General features: G+C 35.2%; 1 protein-coding gene across 1 annotated transcript in view; it reads right to left on the bottom strand.

Moving 5' to 3' along the window:
- Positions 1-14,069, bottom strand: part of LOC126775252 (TWiK family of potassium channels protein 7-like) — a 54,424-nt gene extending 40,355 nt beyond the window's left edge. The window contains exon 1 of the mRNA XM_050497054.1: positions 14,029-14,069. The gene's annotated coding sequence lies outside the window, so the exon portion shown is untranslated. The remainder of the gene's footprint in view (positions 1-14,028) is intronic.
- Positions 14,070-18,553: the final 4,484 nt, after the last annotated feature.

Here is an 18,553-nt window from a genome sequence, read left to right as displayed (position 1 = left end):
CACAATTCTAAGTAGTAAATGCTGGAGCTCCCCAGGGGTCTGTGCTATTTCCTACACTCTTTCTTTTGCATATCAATGATATACTCTCTCTTGGGAACATACATTGCTATGTAGACGATAGTACAGTGCATGGTGGATACCACGGACGCTCAGTGGCTGGGTGAGCGGAAGTTGAGGAAAGGCGGAAGGATCTTGTCATTAAACTGGATAGGACGTTAGAACTCATCGCTAAATGGACTCTGATAATTTTGTTGAGTTTAATACCAAGAAAACATATGTATGCGCTCTCACAGTAATAACTCTCTTTAATTCCTGCTTCCCCATTCCTTCATAAATCTACGCGTGCTGGCTCTCGTACCTAACTGTAACATCAATTCCATCGCGCACAAAAAAAAATTGGCAATTCCTTTCTTTGTCGCACTTCCAAAAAATGGAATTCCTTACCAGCTCACGTGTTCCCCTCCTCTTACAACCCGGGTTCATTCAAAAGAGGCGTGAAAAGGCATCTTGCGGGCCGGCAAGACGTGGGCGGCTAGTGCAGAACATTCTTCCCGACTGTACTGGCCGTCGTCGCGTTTGGACTCTGCTACCACTTACCATCAGGTGGAGTAGATCATTTGCCCTCCCGGAAATATAAAAAAAGAGTTATTGTCATTAATGAAGCCAAATAAGACAATGGAACAATCAGGGATAAAAGTATTTTGTTTGAAGAGAAAAAAAGAAACGAAGAAATTGCGCTAAAAACACGCAGTTATAATGAAGTCAAGATTATGTACGAAGTGGACCGGAATAAATGAATGAATGTATAAAAGATCGCGAACCGACGCGACCGCGCCGAGCTGAGAGTAGCTGCGCTGCAAATGACAAAACGCTTAAAATCAACAATCTGACCAAATAATAACTATTTTTCATAAAATTTTAATCATCACATAAATATTCCTGAGTTACAGAAATCACAATATGAATAAAGGAAACTCTTAAATACTGTGTGTCGTATATACTAAGATATCTATTATAAAAAATATTAACATTTTTTGATAAAGTTTTCACTAAATAAATTAGTAAACGAACCCGTATCCAGGCTTTATTTTTAGCAATAAAAGTTACATATTATACAAATACGGAACTACATCATTTACAATATAACGATATGTCATCAGTTATTTTAATATTGGAAATCTTAAATACTTTTACAATGTCTATAGCAATGATTGGTTCAAATAAGAACTCAAGTACGTTCGAAAGCATTGTTTCGTTTTAGTTAATTATTTTTATTTCGAAACTATTCCCAACTAATGAAAAACATCTGAAAAAGGGTTAACATTTACGTCTACATTATATACAAGAATACTATTGTATAAGCTTCTTAAAAATTTTACACAAAATATTTGTAAGTTTTATTTTCCTCTATACATACGTAATTATAATATATTTTGATATCCTATCTACACACATAATATATTTGCACATACAAACTTTACAAATTAGAAACATTAAACTGGACCAAAAATCTTGAGTACAGTTAAATAGCAACAATACCAACCATGCCAATGTAATTAGTAATCACTTATAGTAGGTAAGATCAACAAATCGAAGATTCCAGCATAGAGCACAGCGATGCACTTCGGAAGCAGAAGATATTAATTCAAAGCTCAATACGGCCGAGTTTGAGAGCTCGTGAGGCGATCGAAGAGCAAGTTACGAAGTCGTTCCCTCTTCAACGACGCCAATAAGTCAAATAGCTTCTCGACTTGGACGCTCAGATACATTCGTCGATTGAGATGTGAATTCTAATTGTAAATGTTATTTAATATTAATTACATTCAATTCCATAATGAAATATTACCCTAAACAAATATTATGTTATAAGCCGTTGAACGAATAAACGTTAAATTTTCCTGAAGTAAATCTTAGATTAGTTGATTCATTACCAGGGAGAAAAGACCATCGCGTTTTCAAAGGCTCCATTAGCTAAATCGATTTCTCGAATAAAGAGACGTAAAATGCTCAATGGACGAATCTGGCGGTGGTGGCGGTTGAATGATTAGTTGTGTCGCCCCGCGCATTGTTTCCTATCATTAATTATGCTCTGAACAATCGGACGAGTACGTCGAAACGCCGACAATACCTAATTGATACATCTCCAACTCCTCGGAGATCAATCATTCCAAAATGTAAATGTCCTGAGAAGTTTTGTCCGACATTTAACTTTTCGAAAGCAAATTTATTTTAACAGCTTCTGACAACGTAATGTACTCGTATATCGACGCTCAATAGCGACAAAGATACAATTTTCGCTGTAAAAAATTCACAGAAATAAATAGTCTAGAGTTCAAGATAAATAAAATAACATATCAATTCGATTTTAATTTCCGAATGCTTGAAATTTTACCGAAATAGTTTATACCTAATGGTTTCTCTATATCATGTATATGATTTTTATCGCATTTATGTGAAAACTGTTAATATGAAACATTGTTAGAGTTTAAGTAAGGCGTCAGACAAAGACGTTCATCACAAATTTTTCATCAAGTTTTGTAAATTTATTATTTTCTCCTAAAAATATGTTCAAACTGGATATTCGAATAATTTTATTGTAGCATTTATTTTAAAAATAACTCAAATAAATACTTACACTGGCTCACTCACCCTTAAAAAAGGACCACAACAATACTCGTACATGTACATAATCAACCTTTATTATGAAGCTATTTAATGGCATAACGATTAATATCATGATACGAATGTCATCATCTTTCGATTCTATCCGTGTTTTAATGATTAAGTTGTACCAAAAGCAGTTACTTGAGTATAATAATTAGATATATAGCCATTCAATCTTTTTTGTAGGTAATGATGAGTACTATAAACTTTCGCATCGCATGCTACCTGCACCTTGGGTTACATTATTGCAATTTTTACAAAGGTCTCTAATTTTTTTGAAAATAAAATATAGCATTTGTTGCTCACTGATAATGTAGCTTTCTGCAGGTGAAACACTTAAAATCGTTTCATAAGTTTTTGAGTTTATCCATTACAATCAAAAAATCAAATCTTGTATATATATGTTCCGCGAGCTCCGTAACGTTTACTCTACAAGCGAATGACGAGTGAACAAAAACTGCCGAATGAAAGTATATATTATTCACGGCTGCGCCATTCCGCACCTGACTCAGGAAATTCAGTTGACAGCTGACGGAAATTATTAATTCAATCTGACTTTTTAAACAATATTTTGTAATACATAGAATTAGTGATAAAAATACATTTGTAATACGAATTTATATTTTAGTTACTATAATACTATAAACATGCTCCTCAAATATTTTACCAATTACCAATAATTTATTTGCTTGCCGAGAAGCTTCAACTGGAGAAAAAGTCTAATAATATATTAATACAAATTAATTAGACTTAAAAATAATAATGTATTCATAGATTTTTTACAACAATAATAAAAGTTATATCAGGTTGAATTAATTTGGTGACCAAAATACAAATTTGAATGCTACCTGTGAATATTTTCATTTGCAAACTTTAATTATCATAAATGAAAATGAATAAAAATAGTTGACGCTTTATTTTACTCACTTAAACTTATTGTTGTTAATAATTAGTATACCCTAATAATTGTATAAATAATATATAACTATATAACTTAAATGGCTAAAAATATAATATTAAATATTAATCAACATATACTCGGCATTACTTTAAAGTTGTCTAAATAGGTTTTATTAAAGAATTCTGCGATCACGTGCCCAATGAAAGCACAACAAAATATTTTTCACCTTAACATTTTATTAATGAAGTTGTTTAGTGAAGTGTGTTTGCGCACTTCGTCACAGCTATGTTCGTAGTGTTCAGTCAGAGACTGACACCGATATCTTTGCATTTAACTTATTCCGTAACAATATAACAACCCGACAGAGCTGCTTGTTTATGTTTATTTTGATTTATAAAAGAAAAAAATCGTCATTGGTATCGGTTCCTTTCCGATCATATTTTGTTTTGCTGGAAACATTTACAAACATTTTCTATATAATGTTCTTAAAAACCAATTTTCATGCAAAATGTTTTCAAGGGTCTCAAGCTCACAGGCTTAAGAAGTGCTCTTGAACTAATTCTGAATGTCTGACAGAGTTAGCAGTGTTAAGCCATTGTGGTAATACGAAACACGCTCATACCAGTGTAAGTCAGACCTACAGACATTTCAATTGTGAACACTAATTTGATTAAAAGCCGACATTCTGACACAGAATTCAGTTTTACAAAAAAATACTGCCCAATATTCAACAGACCACTTAGCGTTCATAAAAACAATGTAATAGAGGATTTAGCTATTTTTAGCCTAAAGAAAGGCGACCGCGGCTTTTGATATGAAACATTTATCGGCTGACGATGACACGCTTCTACGTAATGACGTCAACCTAATGACGAGGACTCATCTATGGCCCAGTAAATGCATGGGATTTACCCGGCCAAGTACATGTGTATCGTTGTACCGCTGCGGTTGCCGATGACACAGCCGCATACAAAATTGTTGTGAAGTTCCCTTTCCAAAAATGACAAATAAGCATCAATTAAAAGATAAGTCTCTAGTAATACACAGATATATATCATCATTGTTACGTATATTAAAAAATAATCGAAGTCAAAGTCAAAATGTTTATTCATTAGCAAAGCGTTACACTTGCTTTAAAACTCCGCCCATCTGGGGACATACATTTGTCGGAAGTGCGGCCGAATGATCATCACACGCATCAGTCTTTTAAGTCAGGAACGCTAGTGTTTTCGCGATTTTGCTTAAATCATCTGTTAAAGATGCAGAGGGCTATAAACTATATACACTTGCTTATTAATTGTCAATAAATATACACGTTTATATTTCAGATACGACTGGTGACGATAGCGAAAGTAAAAGCCCTTTAACGGTATGTATATACTTCAATATTTGAGTATATTGAGCACTGAGCATGGGCGGAGAGATTGCTAGATAAGAAACATATTACTTTATTACTCACGATGTTTTTCTTCACCGTCAAGCACGAGATGAATTATAACCACATGAAAATTCAGTGGTGCTTGCCCGGGTTTGAACCCACGATCATCGGTTAAGATTCACGCGTTCTAACCACTAGGCCATCTCGACTCTTATCTGTTTATATAGCATTACGAAAATAAGTAAAGCCCGTGTAGCTTTTACACTGTAGATGGGACATTAACTGGCTACTTCGTACACATTTTGAATCTGTCTGTATGATTCAATATTTAAAAAATCAAGTGAACATGCTCCAACCAAAAATGCATGAATGCAATGAATTTGTATTTTGTGTCTGTTCGATGCATTTTTGCATGATATCAGATTACGCAGCCAATAAAGATACAAAATTATGCACTTAGTAAATATTTGATGTACAATTTCTCTACTTCCAAAGAACTTTGCATAAACTGAGTCTTCTGAAGGTAAACAGTTTATAAAGTATTTAAACAGAATGAAATAGAGAGCACTTGACAAGCTCTGGGCTTATTAAGGTAAACAAGGCAAGTGTCGATAGACAAACAGGCGGCGAGATTCACTCGACATTGTTTAAACTCGCGGCGTCAGCATACAAAGGCACTTGTTTGCCGACGGAGGGACGGAGGGGAATGTCGAGTGAACAAGTGCGTGATTGTTGTTGGCGGCGGCGCGTAATTACACCGAATTAATTGCATCTGGTTTGGTGTCCGCGTAGTATTCGGGTGCTGTATACGAATGTCTTTACTTATAGTTAAGCCATATATCGCAATAATTAGAAACAACTATACAGCTCATGTATTAGCGTACCCGCTGCTTCCGCGACTAACAAAAAAGAAAGAAATTGTCAAGACGAGCAGTTTCATTTTAATATTGATAAGAAAAGTGCGTAGTTGCAAATTGTGTCACGTGACGCCAAATATTAGCCCTAATACCAATGTACGCTTGTTGTTATGTTATTTTAAGTATAATTTGGAAATTATTTTAATATTGGTTTTCAACACTTTTAGTCACCCTCCCTCACATTTATCGGGATTGACACAATATATTATAACAACAATAAGAGATTTAAGTGCTGTTTGTATTGCTATCTATATCGAGCGATACCAGAAGTACTATTTTCTTCGATTTAACTTACTTCTGGATATGTCCGATTAGGTCGTAGAGAGCGTCTTCTGTTCCGCGCTGTGGCATGAATCCATACTGGCTCAGCTGCAACGATGGTGCTGTTTTGCGGTAGAATATCTGATGAGTGGGTGGTACCTACCCAGACGAGCTTGCACAAAGCTCTACCACCAGTAAAACTCCTAAACTAACTAACCAAACTCTCCTCTGCCGGTCGCCCTACGGCGATGTCATCAGTTCTTAATGAAAAAACAAAAGAGGTTGTTCGAAACTTCTGAAGTAGACGAAATTTTAACTACAAGATTACGTTAAATTAGTGTGTAAAGTATGCGGATACCGGTTTGACTGCTCGTTGGTCACTACAAGCAGAGTGATCCGAGACATTCATTAGTATTTGTTAATTATTGTAAATCAAGATAAGACCTTGATTGTACGTCCAAAATGAGTCAATAATTATAAGGATGGCCAGTAATTATAAGGAAAACATATATACTTGAACCAACAAATATAAATATATGTTTTCTTACAGGTTTACGTTACAATATAATATATTTGTTTAAATAACATTAATTCATGAATACATAATGTCGCTTTACTTAGCATCGTGTTAATTTTATTGAAAATCCTACCACAAATATCCTAAAAGAGCATCAATTTCAAAAGATTTGGGCTTATTCAATACGCCAGTCTTCTTTTGTACATCTGCTCAAATTGATTTGCATTGACTTAATTTTCTTCAAATAAAACTCAAGGGGCAGAAAGTCCGACGAGAACTTTTGAGTGAAAGTCATTTAGGAAACGATTTTTATCGGAGAATAAAGCAGTCAACGGTCTGTTTGTTGAATGAATTCGATTTATGTACCCTCTGGTAATACGAGCGTTCTTTTAAATTTAAATGACGTAATAAAACGTGACGGAATGCCCGAAGTCAAGCTAAAAATATGAGCGACAGCGGCTAAGGTGAAGCCGTGATCTATCGTAACGAACGTTATGGCGGTAAGAATGGCCTCTGAGGTATTCGATAGATACCTTTATCCGCGTGGCGATAAATTCACGTGAGTTACGTCGGTCGGGCCGCGCACCTCGCTCGTTTCATCTGCTCGACACCACGTAAGGATCACTCGCTCATAGAATCAGTTTCGCTCTTCCGTAAGCCATGAGAATAATGAGTAGCAGTTACTATACATTGTCCACGAATGAAAGCGTTATCGAGAACGCATCCTTTTTATTTTAGAGAGTAGGAAGGCGGACGAGCATATGGGCCATCTGATGGTAAGTGGTCTCCATCGCTCATATACATTGGCATTGTAAGAAATGTAACCGTCGCTGTGATGTATACCAATGCGCAACTAATCTTGGGAATTAAGATGTTATATCCCTTGTGCCTGTAATTACACTGGCTCACTCACCCTTCAAACCGGAATACAACAATACCAAGTACTGCTATTTTGCGGTAAAATGTCTGATGAGTGGGTGGTACCTACCCAGACGAGCTTGCACAAAGCTCTATCACCAATCATATATACTTTCGCAGTGCTGTATACGATAGTTATTGGCATATCTTACAAAGGTATCATGGACGAGATGAAGTGCAGTGAACATAAAATTCCTCTTAATAGATCCAACTTCAAGATACTTTATTATAAGAATTAGTTCCATTACAATGCGGGCACTATCGCGATCACTATCGGGATCGCGATCGGGTGCGAGGACGTAGTAAGCATGTGGATGTTGAACAGGCGAGGCATATCATACTTTCATTAAAAATATATAGTTTGTGTTTATTTTTAGAGATTATGTAAAAACTTCTAATTTGTCTGTTCGGTCGCTTTCTTGGCAAACACAAAGCCATTTATAAATATCAAAAACGTTAAAAGAATTACTTTTCTGTATACATTACTTTTAGCTCCATTTATTTGCTTTATTGCAGTTTTGAATATATTTATATTTTTATATTAAAACTAGCTGACCCGGTTAACGTTGTTTTGCCATATATATAATAACTACTAAATATTTTGGTTTTCAAATAAAAAGTAACAAATGTGTGGTAAGTGAGTGGGGATGGGATCTATGATAGCAAATGGAAAGGAACGCTGTAGACGACGACCGCCGATAAAAACCAAAAAACACCAACCATTCATTTTCTCAATTCAATGTATTTTATTAAGGTATTTTACAAAAAAAAAATAGTATATGTAGTATATCAGTTGTCTGGTTTCCATAGCACAAGCTCTGTATAAGCTTAATTTGGGATCAGATGGCCGTGTGTGAAAAATGTCCTAGGATATTATTATTATTATTATTATTATTATTATTATTATTATTATTATTATTATTATTATTATTATTATTATTATTATTATTATTATTATTATTATTATTATTATTATTATTATTATTATTATTATTATTATTAATTACACACAGACTCAGGACAAATATCTGTCCTGAGTGGGAATCGAACCCACAACCTTCGGCGTGAAAGGCAAGCATCCACCAACCACGCCAACCGGCTCGTAAAAATTATCTATATAAATATGTATTTACAAAAGAAAAATAGTACATGTAGTTTATCAGTTCTCTGGTTTCCATAGTACAAGCTCTGCTTAATTTGGGATCAGATGGCCGTGTATGAAAAATGTCTCAGGATATATTATTATTATTATTTGTTCGTCTGTTCTTTCTGCTCTACTGTTTCGCATGTTTGTTGCTTTTGCGTCTTGCTGGAATTATTAACTATAACAAACACACGCAAATAGTACTAACTGATGAAAAACGGTATACCAATAATGTATTTGTTCTTTTAGTATTACAATCATAAAAAACGTATATAATATTTCTTATAAATTAAAAACGATCGCACAAAATTTTGCACGCACTGCGTTGTGATACATAACAAATGCAGAATGTAATGTCAAAATGACGCGACACTTCTCATAAATGACTTGCGCATGTATGGATGAAGTTCGATGAGGCGGACGTAGCGCCATCTGTCATTTAACACTATGAATAATTTCGTTTTGTTTGAAATTCAAATGACGGTTAAATTATTTGGACATCGTTCTTACTATTCTCATACCTCTCAAATATACATAACAAATCTCATAAAAATCGGTCGAGCCGTTTCGGAGTATTTCGACCAGAAACACCGTGACAAGATATTTTTATATATTGGACTAATTTATACAAATTGTATTATCTTTGCGTTTTAAACATTTTTGAATTACATTCAATGAATAAATTATGAACATCATGTATGTGAATATTGCTGACTGGCAATCAATAGATAGTTTCTATTGTATTTGCGTACGTTCGGAATGCGTCAGTTATGATTATTATAATGGTTTCTCTGAATATAACAATTATTTTATAAATCCATTCAAACATCTAAACGATTACATATATGCTAAGCTATATTTAAATAAATATGATTATTATACATTGAAATTAGAGACATGCAGGTTTTCTAACGATGTTTTTTTCGCCGATAAACACGAGATGAATTATAAAAACAAATCAAGCACATAAAAATTCAGTGGTGCTTCCCGGGCTTGAACCCACGATCATCGGTTAAGATTCACGCGTTTTAACCACTATACCATCTCGGTATTTGTATTCCACCAACCCGCATTAGAGCGGCGTGGTGGAATAAGCTCCCAATCTGTTCCTCAATAGAGAGGAGGCTTTATTCAAGCAGTGGGTCATTTACAGGCTGTTACTTAATTATTATATATCGTATATCTACAACAAGACATATTGTCACAATGGACGTTCCAAGCGAACGTTGCAAAAAATATTTTTTTTTTTTTTATAGAATAGGAAGGTGGACGAGCATATGGGCCACCTGATGGTAAGTGGTCACCAAACGGCCTTAGACATTGGCATTGTAAGAAATGTCAACCGTCGCTTATAGCCAATGCGCCACCAACCTTGGGAACTAAGATTTTATGTCCCTTGTGCCTGTAATTACACTGGCTCACTCACCCTTCAAACCGGAACACAACAATATCAAGTATTGCTGTCTTGCGGTAGAATATCTGATGAGTGGGTGGTACCTACCCAGACGAGCTTGCACAAAGCCCTACCACTAGTAAATAATTATAAGATACACGAAAAATTTACGTGTAGGTTGTAGATCTCAAAAGCAGTAATAGAAAAGTCTGCTACAGTATTTATAGTTGTAATAGATTCCCAATAAACTCAAACTGTATTTACAAAACCGGGTAAACACTTCATCATTTCATCCAAGCGAAGTCGGGTCGGATATGTATCTTAATATAATGTAGCTACGAAGTGTACGGGTAGAAGTAGACTAAGCTTCAAGCCCCGTTTAAATTCGAACTTCATTCAACATAGCGTTACTGCAGACTACAAAAATTAAATACGCTTTTAGTTTGTCTGCGATCCAATTAAAAATCATACTTTAATGAAGTAACTTTTAAATTAATTTATACAATTATCTATAAGTATGAAACGTTTCATACAATTAAGTCACGGTCAATAAAGGCCTTCGCGGTTTTAATTTGTCGAAAGGATAATCCAATATCCCACGAACAACGATTACATTTTATAGGTCGGATTATGAAACAGTATGATGTTAATTACAAAGGAAAGCTTACGTTGCGATCAGAACACGAAATAATGGAACTTGTGACATTTATACTATTTCATTTTGTAAAAAATAGCTTTGATTTTAGTTGAAAATATTTTAATATACTCATAATATAATATAGCTGTTTATAAATATTATCACAGAATATACACTTGAATTCATAAGTAAATATACCGTGCTGATGATGTATCAGATTACGCTCAGTGTCTCCAGCAATGGGTCAGTTACAGATGTCATTACAAGAACCTTACGATTACATGCTCCAGCATCTCGTCTCGTAGCACCGCATCGACATGCAAGGAATAAGAAATACTTTTCACTGTAAATCACCTTAGATCGTCGGACAGTAGCGTATTTCCTAATGAATCATTTGTTCTTTGTTGATGAAGTAAAATCGTGAAAAAACCCGAACCCAAAATGGAGTTCGAGGTGGTATTCGTCGCGCAAGAGTAGAGACGCGTAGCAGGACTTAACATACGTATATGCATTGTAAACTAATAGTTAATTCATAACTAGATAGGACTAGATATTGCGTCTTCGTGTTATATCAGATCGCTAGCCGCGATGGTCTAGTGCTTAGAACGTGTGAATCTTAATCGATGTTCGTGGGTTCAAACCCGGGCAAGCACCACTGAACTTTCATGTGCTTAATTTGTGTTTATAATTCATCTCGTGCTTGACGGTGAAGGAAAACATCGTGAGGAAATCTGCATGTGTCTAATTTCATGTAAGTTCTGCCACATGTGTATTCTACCAACCCGCATTGGAGCAGCGTGGTGGAATAAGCTCTAAACCTTCTCCTCAAAAGGGAGAGGAGGCCTTAGCCCAGCAGTGGGACAATAACAGTCTGTTACTGTGTTATATCTGGCGTAACAAGAATATAATATTTCAACGAAGAAATATATATTCTATTTATTTTTTACTAAATGAATCCATTTCATTTTCATCGTATCTGTATATAGAACAGCTTAAACTTGGGTATAAGCCGTGACCTACCAAATCTAGCTCAGAGTTAAATTAAATTCTCAATAGAAATTTCCGAATAGTCTCGCTTTACACGGCGCTGTTCCCATTTCACACTTCCGTTACAATACGAAACAAATTACATCTCAGCTCTGTATAAAGAGAGATTTTACTAAAATGACTTCAAGTACCGTACAGTACCGAATCCACACAATCGTTTATAGACTGAACCGACTGGATTGTATAATGTGTGTATTGTGTGCCGTTTTTCTTTAGTTGCCGGAACCGAACAAACAAACAATAATGTGGGGACCCACATTATTGTTTGTTTGTTCGGTTATTAACTAAATAAAAAACATGCGCCGTGAAACAATGCATGTTTTTATTTTAAGCAACTATTAAACTCCGTAATAAAGGTGAAGTAGCCCGCAAGCGGGCAATGCTGCCTACTAACACCACTAGAGGGCGCCACGGTCTGTTGAATTTCGTTGTTGAATTTCGTACATTTACGGGTAGATATTATGCATGCATGCTCGTATTACATATGTAGTTATAATATTAAGCCCTGGAATTTATCTTTAATAAATACCGGAAATAAGAATTTAATGTTTTCAAATTACAAGAAGAATTATATATTATTATTGGCTATAAGTTGACGTTTTACAGCATCATTTTAAGTAAAGCAAATAAAGATAGATAAAAAAAAATCAAAAAGCTCATTTCCTAAAAAATAATCAACAGAAATATGACTCAAAGAGTTACAAAACATAATAATATTATTTGTTGTAAATACCCGAACACTGCCCCACCTGTGATACATTTCCCAACGTTCAAGTTATATTTGTATAATAGTATTTATTTTATTATTTGTTAAGAGTATTCAAACAAATGATCATGCATGGAGCATTGTTGGTGTAATTTTATTATAAATTTAAATAATTATAGGATTGTTAATAATATAAATATTATAAGATCGTTTAGTTATTTTGAACCATTACAGTGCAAACGTCGTCAGTACAAAATACCAATATTTGAGCCATGCTTAAGTTAGTCACAGTCATGGACCGTTACAGAGTGACGTCACGTGTCAACTGCTTTCCTCGATCTTATGCTAAGTAATGACGTGGTCGAGGAACGTGAGATAATGGACGAAACCTAACGTTTCCCAGTCAGAAACACTATTTCTGTTTAACACTGATGTGTTGCCATAATTTTTACAATGTTCGCACTTCTGTGCGAATTACTAAAAATGATTTACAGATAAGTATCACTAACACCACACGTGAGCACTGTTGCAGTTCGTTGACTAACAGAGACGTCGTTTGCAGCTAAGATATGTATTGAGAGACGTTGAGACCTCGCCGCGTCGATTGGAAATTTAAGCTTAAGTCGGACGTCACCCGTCTATACATAAATATTTTACGAAATATCTAATGACAATGATAAACTCTTCTTGGGCAAATCCTTTCTGCAAAGGTTGTGTGCCTTTTCCAATCCCAACAAGATACTACAATACAGTCACTATAACATGAGGTATACTTGAAATTCTATATATATATATATTATTTGTATCAATTGTCAGCTATGACTCCTTCAACTTTACGATACAGATGTAACCGATACCCCCAAAGTGCTGACACGAGGAAGCTATACAACCTCAGCCGGACGATCCGGGCTGGTTAGTGATCGGACCCTAATAAAAGCGGAGCGATTCTCCGTAGTCCGACGACATCTGACCTACCTGTCGCACTCCATTACGGTTTGATAACTTATTTATTGCCCACCCGTCCGCCCACCGCCTAACCGCCTCACCGCTCGCTTAAGACTTATATCAGAAATACATAATATACCTTTTAAATGACTTTGATCCATCAATTCCGAACATTATGAAATATTTATTTCAACAGTAAATAAATACGAATGTAACGTATTCATTAATCATTAAAAACCGTTGTTTCAGTAGAAATGTGATGCAAGGCTTTCCCACTTTACTTTACTCTTTAATATATAATATTAAGTAAGACACCTCGTCTCACCTCGTCGTCGTAGTGTACACATGAAAGTGTAACATTCAAAGCGTGTCGTTACAGTGATATCAGCCTGAGAGCACTTGGATTTCAATTTATTTTAAAATACGTTTATGACGTTTCTTACGAACTAAAACTTTAAAAAGATCTAAATGTATCTTACATTTAGATTTTTTAATATTAAAATCGGGAGGTGAATACTTTGATTAAAAAAAAATTATACATAATTAATACTCAATTGAGCCTAAATATTTGTTAGCAAAACAATTAAAACTGAAACTTACAGAAACGTCAGCTGAGGAACCGGCAACGACTTTGTCCGTCTCTTAATTTCCACTCTTCGGTGCATTCACAGAAATAAATGTTTTAAGTTAATATTTCCAAAAACATGTCTTATGCAATAAAAGTTTTTATTTTTATATCATTTTTTTTTTGTTAAGAACCTTAATTAATCAACAACTCGTTCTACATGATCACTTCAAGCACAGTTCACTTTCGTAATGGACTCGTATTCCAAAAGTTTGGTCGGGCACATGTTGCGTGCCGGCTGCCGTCGTTGCCGCGAGATTACTGCTCCGAGACGCGGCCGCTACGGGCGCGCGGGCTGTGCGTCGTGTTGTACTCGGCGCTGAGGCTGCGCGCGCACGCTCCGCCCGTCCTACCGACTCGACTATAGGAAAAGCATTTCTTTGTACTATCATAATAAATTACACATCAATCAGATTAGTCATCCTCTCATCGAAATGAAGTGCGGCGGAGGTTGACCTCGCGCGCTACAAGGGATGGGCACGAGATTAATGCAAGCCTCGCTAAGTGCTCGCCGTGTGAGCTTCAGCGCTTAGCTGTTTAATTACTATTTTCAGAATATTACACAATTTTATGAGTAATGAAATGAGATATAATGTAAATCTTCCAAGTGTACGATAATGACCAAACGTGGAACTGAAATGTATATCGAAATTTGTTCAGTATTTTGATAATAACTAAAGGGTCATTAGATTTTTTTCTTAAACTATTTACTTTATTTCTTTTTTAACATTTACTAAGCACTAATTAAATTTTGGAAAGTGACATTTAAAGGCAGTCATCTAATCTGAAATGACTTAAATCAACGATTCAATCGCTTGTATCATACAAGCGATTGAATCGTTGTTTTTGTACTCTTTGTTTTATTTAATACATACAGTATACAGCACACTAGTACAGCATTACTGTTTTCAACTAGAATATTTCTTAAGACATTACATTTATCTACGTGTGCATTTTCTTTGTACGTATCCCCACCGACTCACTTATCACGACAATGCCACGCATCTTCATTGCTGGACGGCTAGAAGCTGACTCGGTGAGTAAACTATTTCCACTCTAGCTGGTTTCAATTAATGCATCATTCGTGGTGTGCGTGTGCATAAGCACAATATTGGTTTAGGTATCTTGTGTTATTAATAATATGATGACTAGCAAAGAGCGCGGCTTCGCGATTCAGTTTGTGACGAAAATTTTAATAAGAAAAGTCTTCAACATAATGATACCGTATTGATTTGAGATTTTTTTACTGACATTATGACATAATGAAAGAATACTTCGTAAGAAAACTTGCAAGTCTAATTGTATTCGTAGATGTGTGAAGTTAGCACTCTTCTACCGCCTTAAGCCCGCACTGATTATATAGATATTATAAATTGTAAGCATTTCTGATATTATTACATAGTTTTTTTTTAATATTTAAGAATAAATAATATATTGAGTTTCGTTAATGTGCTTACATACAAAGTACAGCAACACCATACATTGCATACAACGTTATGACAGCCCTTGGGGTTCAAGCTTGCTGCACACTAAATTACATGAGAATTGGTTCATCGGCTTAACCGTGAAAATACAACAGACAGACAGGCAGAGTAAATTTTGCATTTACATTATTATATTAAATAGATAACTTACTTAATTAAATAGATAATTTATATAAAACTGTAACAAATAACAGCAAAAATATATTTTAATACTTATAAATAACTCAGCATACATTTTATTGTTAATTAAAATTAATAGTTTCGTAGTAACGCTTTTTATATTGACTTCCTGTGAAATCGTAACAGCCTGTGAATGTGGGACATTCACAGCTACAACAATTAGCTAAACTAAAAATTAAAGACAACTCTATTTGTGAATGCGGCTTAGGTGAAGGTTCAATTGATCATATATTTTTTAATTGTTCTAAGCGCCAAGATTCTCTCCGTAAATATCTTCCTTCTGACATCCAACGTCCTGTAAACATGAAATTTCTTAACCGACATTAATTTACTTACAATTTTTTAAATAGTTAATTAAATTTAATGTAAAAAATAATTCAATCAATTCAAATTATAATTATTCTAAAATAAATCTGTAGGAATTGCGGGTCATGTTGTGGTAAAGCTTCAAGGCTACCAATATCAAGGATATCAATTAAGTTGTACACCTGATGTTAGTATAAAAAACGTATTACTTGCTCCTCCCGATGGGATATTGATATTAATACATTATGTATAGCATTTCGTCATTTGCACCTAAAAGTATGTGTATGAAGTTTTTTGTATATATTAAAATCGTTCAAAACAAAAATTAATAATTTGCCACCCGTTTGAATGGAAATTCTAAAATCTTTGAAATCTTTGAAACCAAGAAACACGTTAGTGGGTGTTCAAGCATCATGCCCAGATAACAAAAAAAAAATTTATCAATAAAGTTAACATTTTATTAATTTATTAAGTTATTATTACATTTATAAAGTTATTATAAGCCGAGATGGCCCAGTGGTTCGAACGCGTGAATCTTAACCGATGATCGTGGGTTCAAACCCGGGCAAGCACCACTGAATTTTCATGTGCTTAATTTGTGTTTATAATTCATCTCGTGCTTGACGGTGAAGGAAAACATCGTGAGGAAACCTGCATGTGTCTAATTTCATTGAAATCCGGCCACATGTGTATTCTACCAACCCGCATTGGAGCAGCGTGGTAGAATAAGCTCCAAAACCTTCTCCTCAAAAGGGAGAGGAGGCCTTAGCCCAGCAGTGGGACATTAACAGGCTGTTACTGTTACTGTTACTGTTATAAAGTTATTATTTTATTATAGTTATTGCCAGTAGAAAAAATTTATATTATTATAATTAATTACGTATGGCAACATTGTACATTTTTTCTGACAGACTTCTCTCGCGTCTCATCCGTTGTTTTAAATTGTTACCTGTATGTTGTACAAAAATAAAAACATACTAAATTGCAAATAAAGAGTTTCACTAAAGAAATTCCATTTCTTGAAAGTTGCCTGAAGACCAGATTTGAAGCAAACCTTGATGTTAGAAGCACAGGTACGGTCTTGCGTTGAATATTGCTCGCACCTTTGGGATGGCTCCGCTAAGTACCTAATGGAGGCCTTGGACCGGTTGCAGCGACGTGCAGTACGCATTATTGGCGACGTAAAGGTCACAAACACCCTTGAACCTTTACAATTGCGTCGCGAGATAGCAGCACTGAGCGCTTTCTATCGTCTGTATCACGGCGAGTGCTCTGAGGAATTATTCTCTCTAATTCCTGCTTCTCCCTTCCTTCTTAAGTCCACGCGAGCTGGTTCTCGATGTCACCGCCTAACTGTGACATCAATTCCATCGCGCACAAAGAAATTTGGCAACTCCTTTCTTTGTCGCACTACCAAAAAATGGAATTCCTTACCAGCTCACGTGTTCCCCTCCTCTTACAACCCGGGTTCCTTCAAACGAGGCGTCAAGAGGCATCTTGCGGGCCGGCAAGGCGGTGACGGCTAGTACAGAACATTCTTCCCGACTGTATTGGCCGTCGTCGCGTTTGGACTCTACTACCACTTACCATCAGGTGGAGTAGAGTCATTTGCCATCCCGGGGCATATATAAAAAAAAAAAAAAAAGCTAGTCCTGCCTTCCTGTCCAACGAATAATCCAAAGATCGTACCGGAACGCCGAGATTCTTCAGCATTAACTCCAAGATAAGTGCCATCCTTTTTTATCCTAATACAACTCCAAAGCTTCTTTCCTCTTCAAACTTCCAACTTCTATACCAATATATCCATTCTTAATTACGCCTATTCCAGTATTTAACCTCTATTTGTGCTATTCTCCGTAAATTTTACAACGATTTTTATTTGCAAACTACCTGCGTTATTTCAAACAAAAAAAAATTACATTTAATTCAGTATTTCCCTAATTTCAAAGCGTTTTATGCTTATAACCACAATTATAAGTTCATCATTTACGTAGGGCAACAATAATATACAGTAATATTGTAAAATTCACACTGATTTGCCGACATTTTCAGGAATAAGTCTAAGTACTTATTACTTATTACAAGTCGGGTGCAAAGGTCATCGTTCCCAGTCCGGCTGACCCAGCACTGCTTCCAGACTGAGACCAGCTTCCCGGAGGATTCCATCGCTAAGGGGAGCGTTAGAATACAAAGTTTTATTCCTTTTCTTATATTTTTAAACTTTGTCGATTCGTATAGGTATCTTTACTGCTATTGTTTACATATTTTACTATTTACATAAAGTTATATCGATATATATTTCATAATGACTAACGATACTGATAAATCATCATCAAAATCATCTTTAAAAGAATTAATAGCGAAGCGTAGTTCTATCAAGGGTGAGATAACTAAATTTAAAAACTACTTAAATAAAATTTCTGAATTATCGGAACTATCTAACGTAGAAATAGCCGAGTTGGATTTAAAGTTAAATAAATTTCAAGGGTTGTCGACAAGGTTTGACGAGGTTCAGACAGAGATTGAGATT

The sequence above is a fragment of the Nymphalis io genome, chromosome 18 (genome assembly GCF_905147045.1).
Source record: "Nymphalis io chromosome 18, ilAglIoxx1.1, whole genome shotgun sequence".
Classification (NCBI taxonomy): Eukaryota; Metazoa; Arthropoda; class Insecta; order Lepidoptera; family Nymphalidae; genus Nymphalis; species Nymphalis io.
This window is presented reverse-complemented; position numbering and strand designations above follow the sequence as displayed.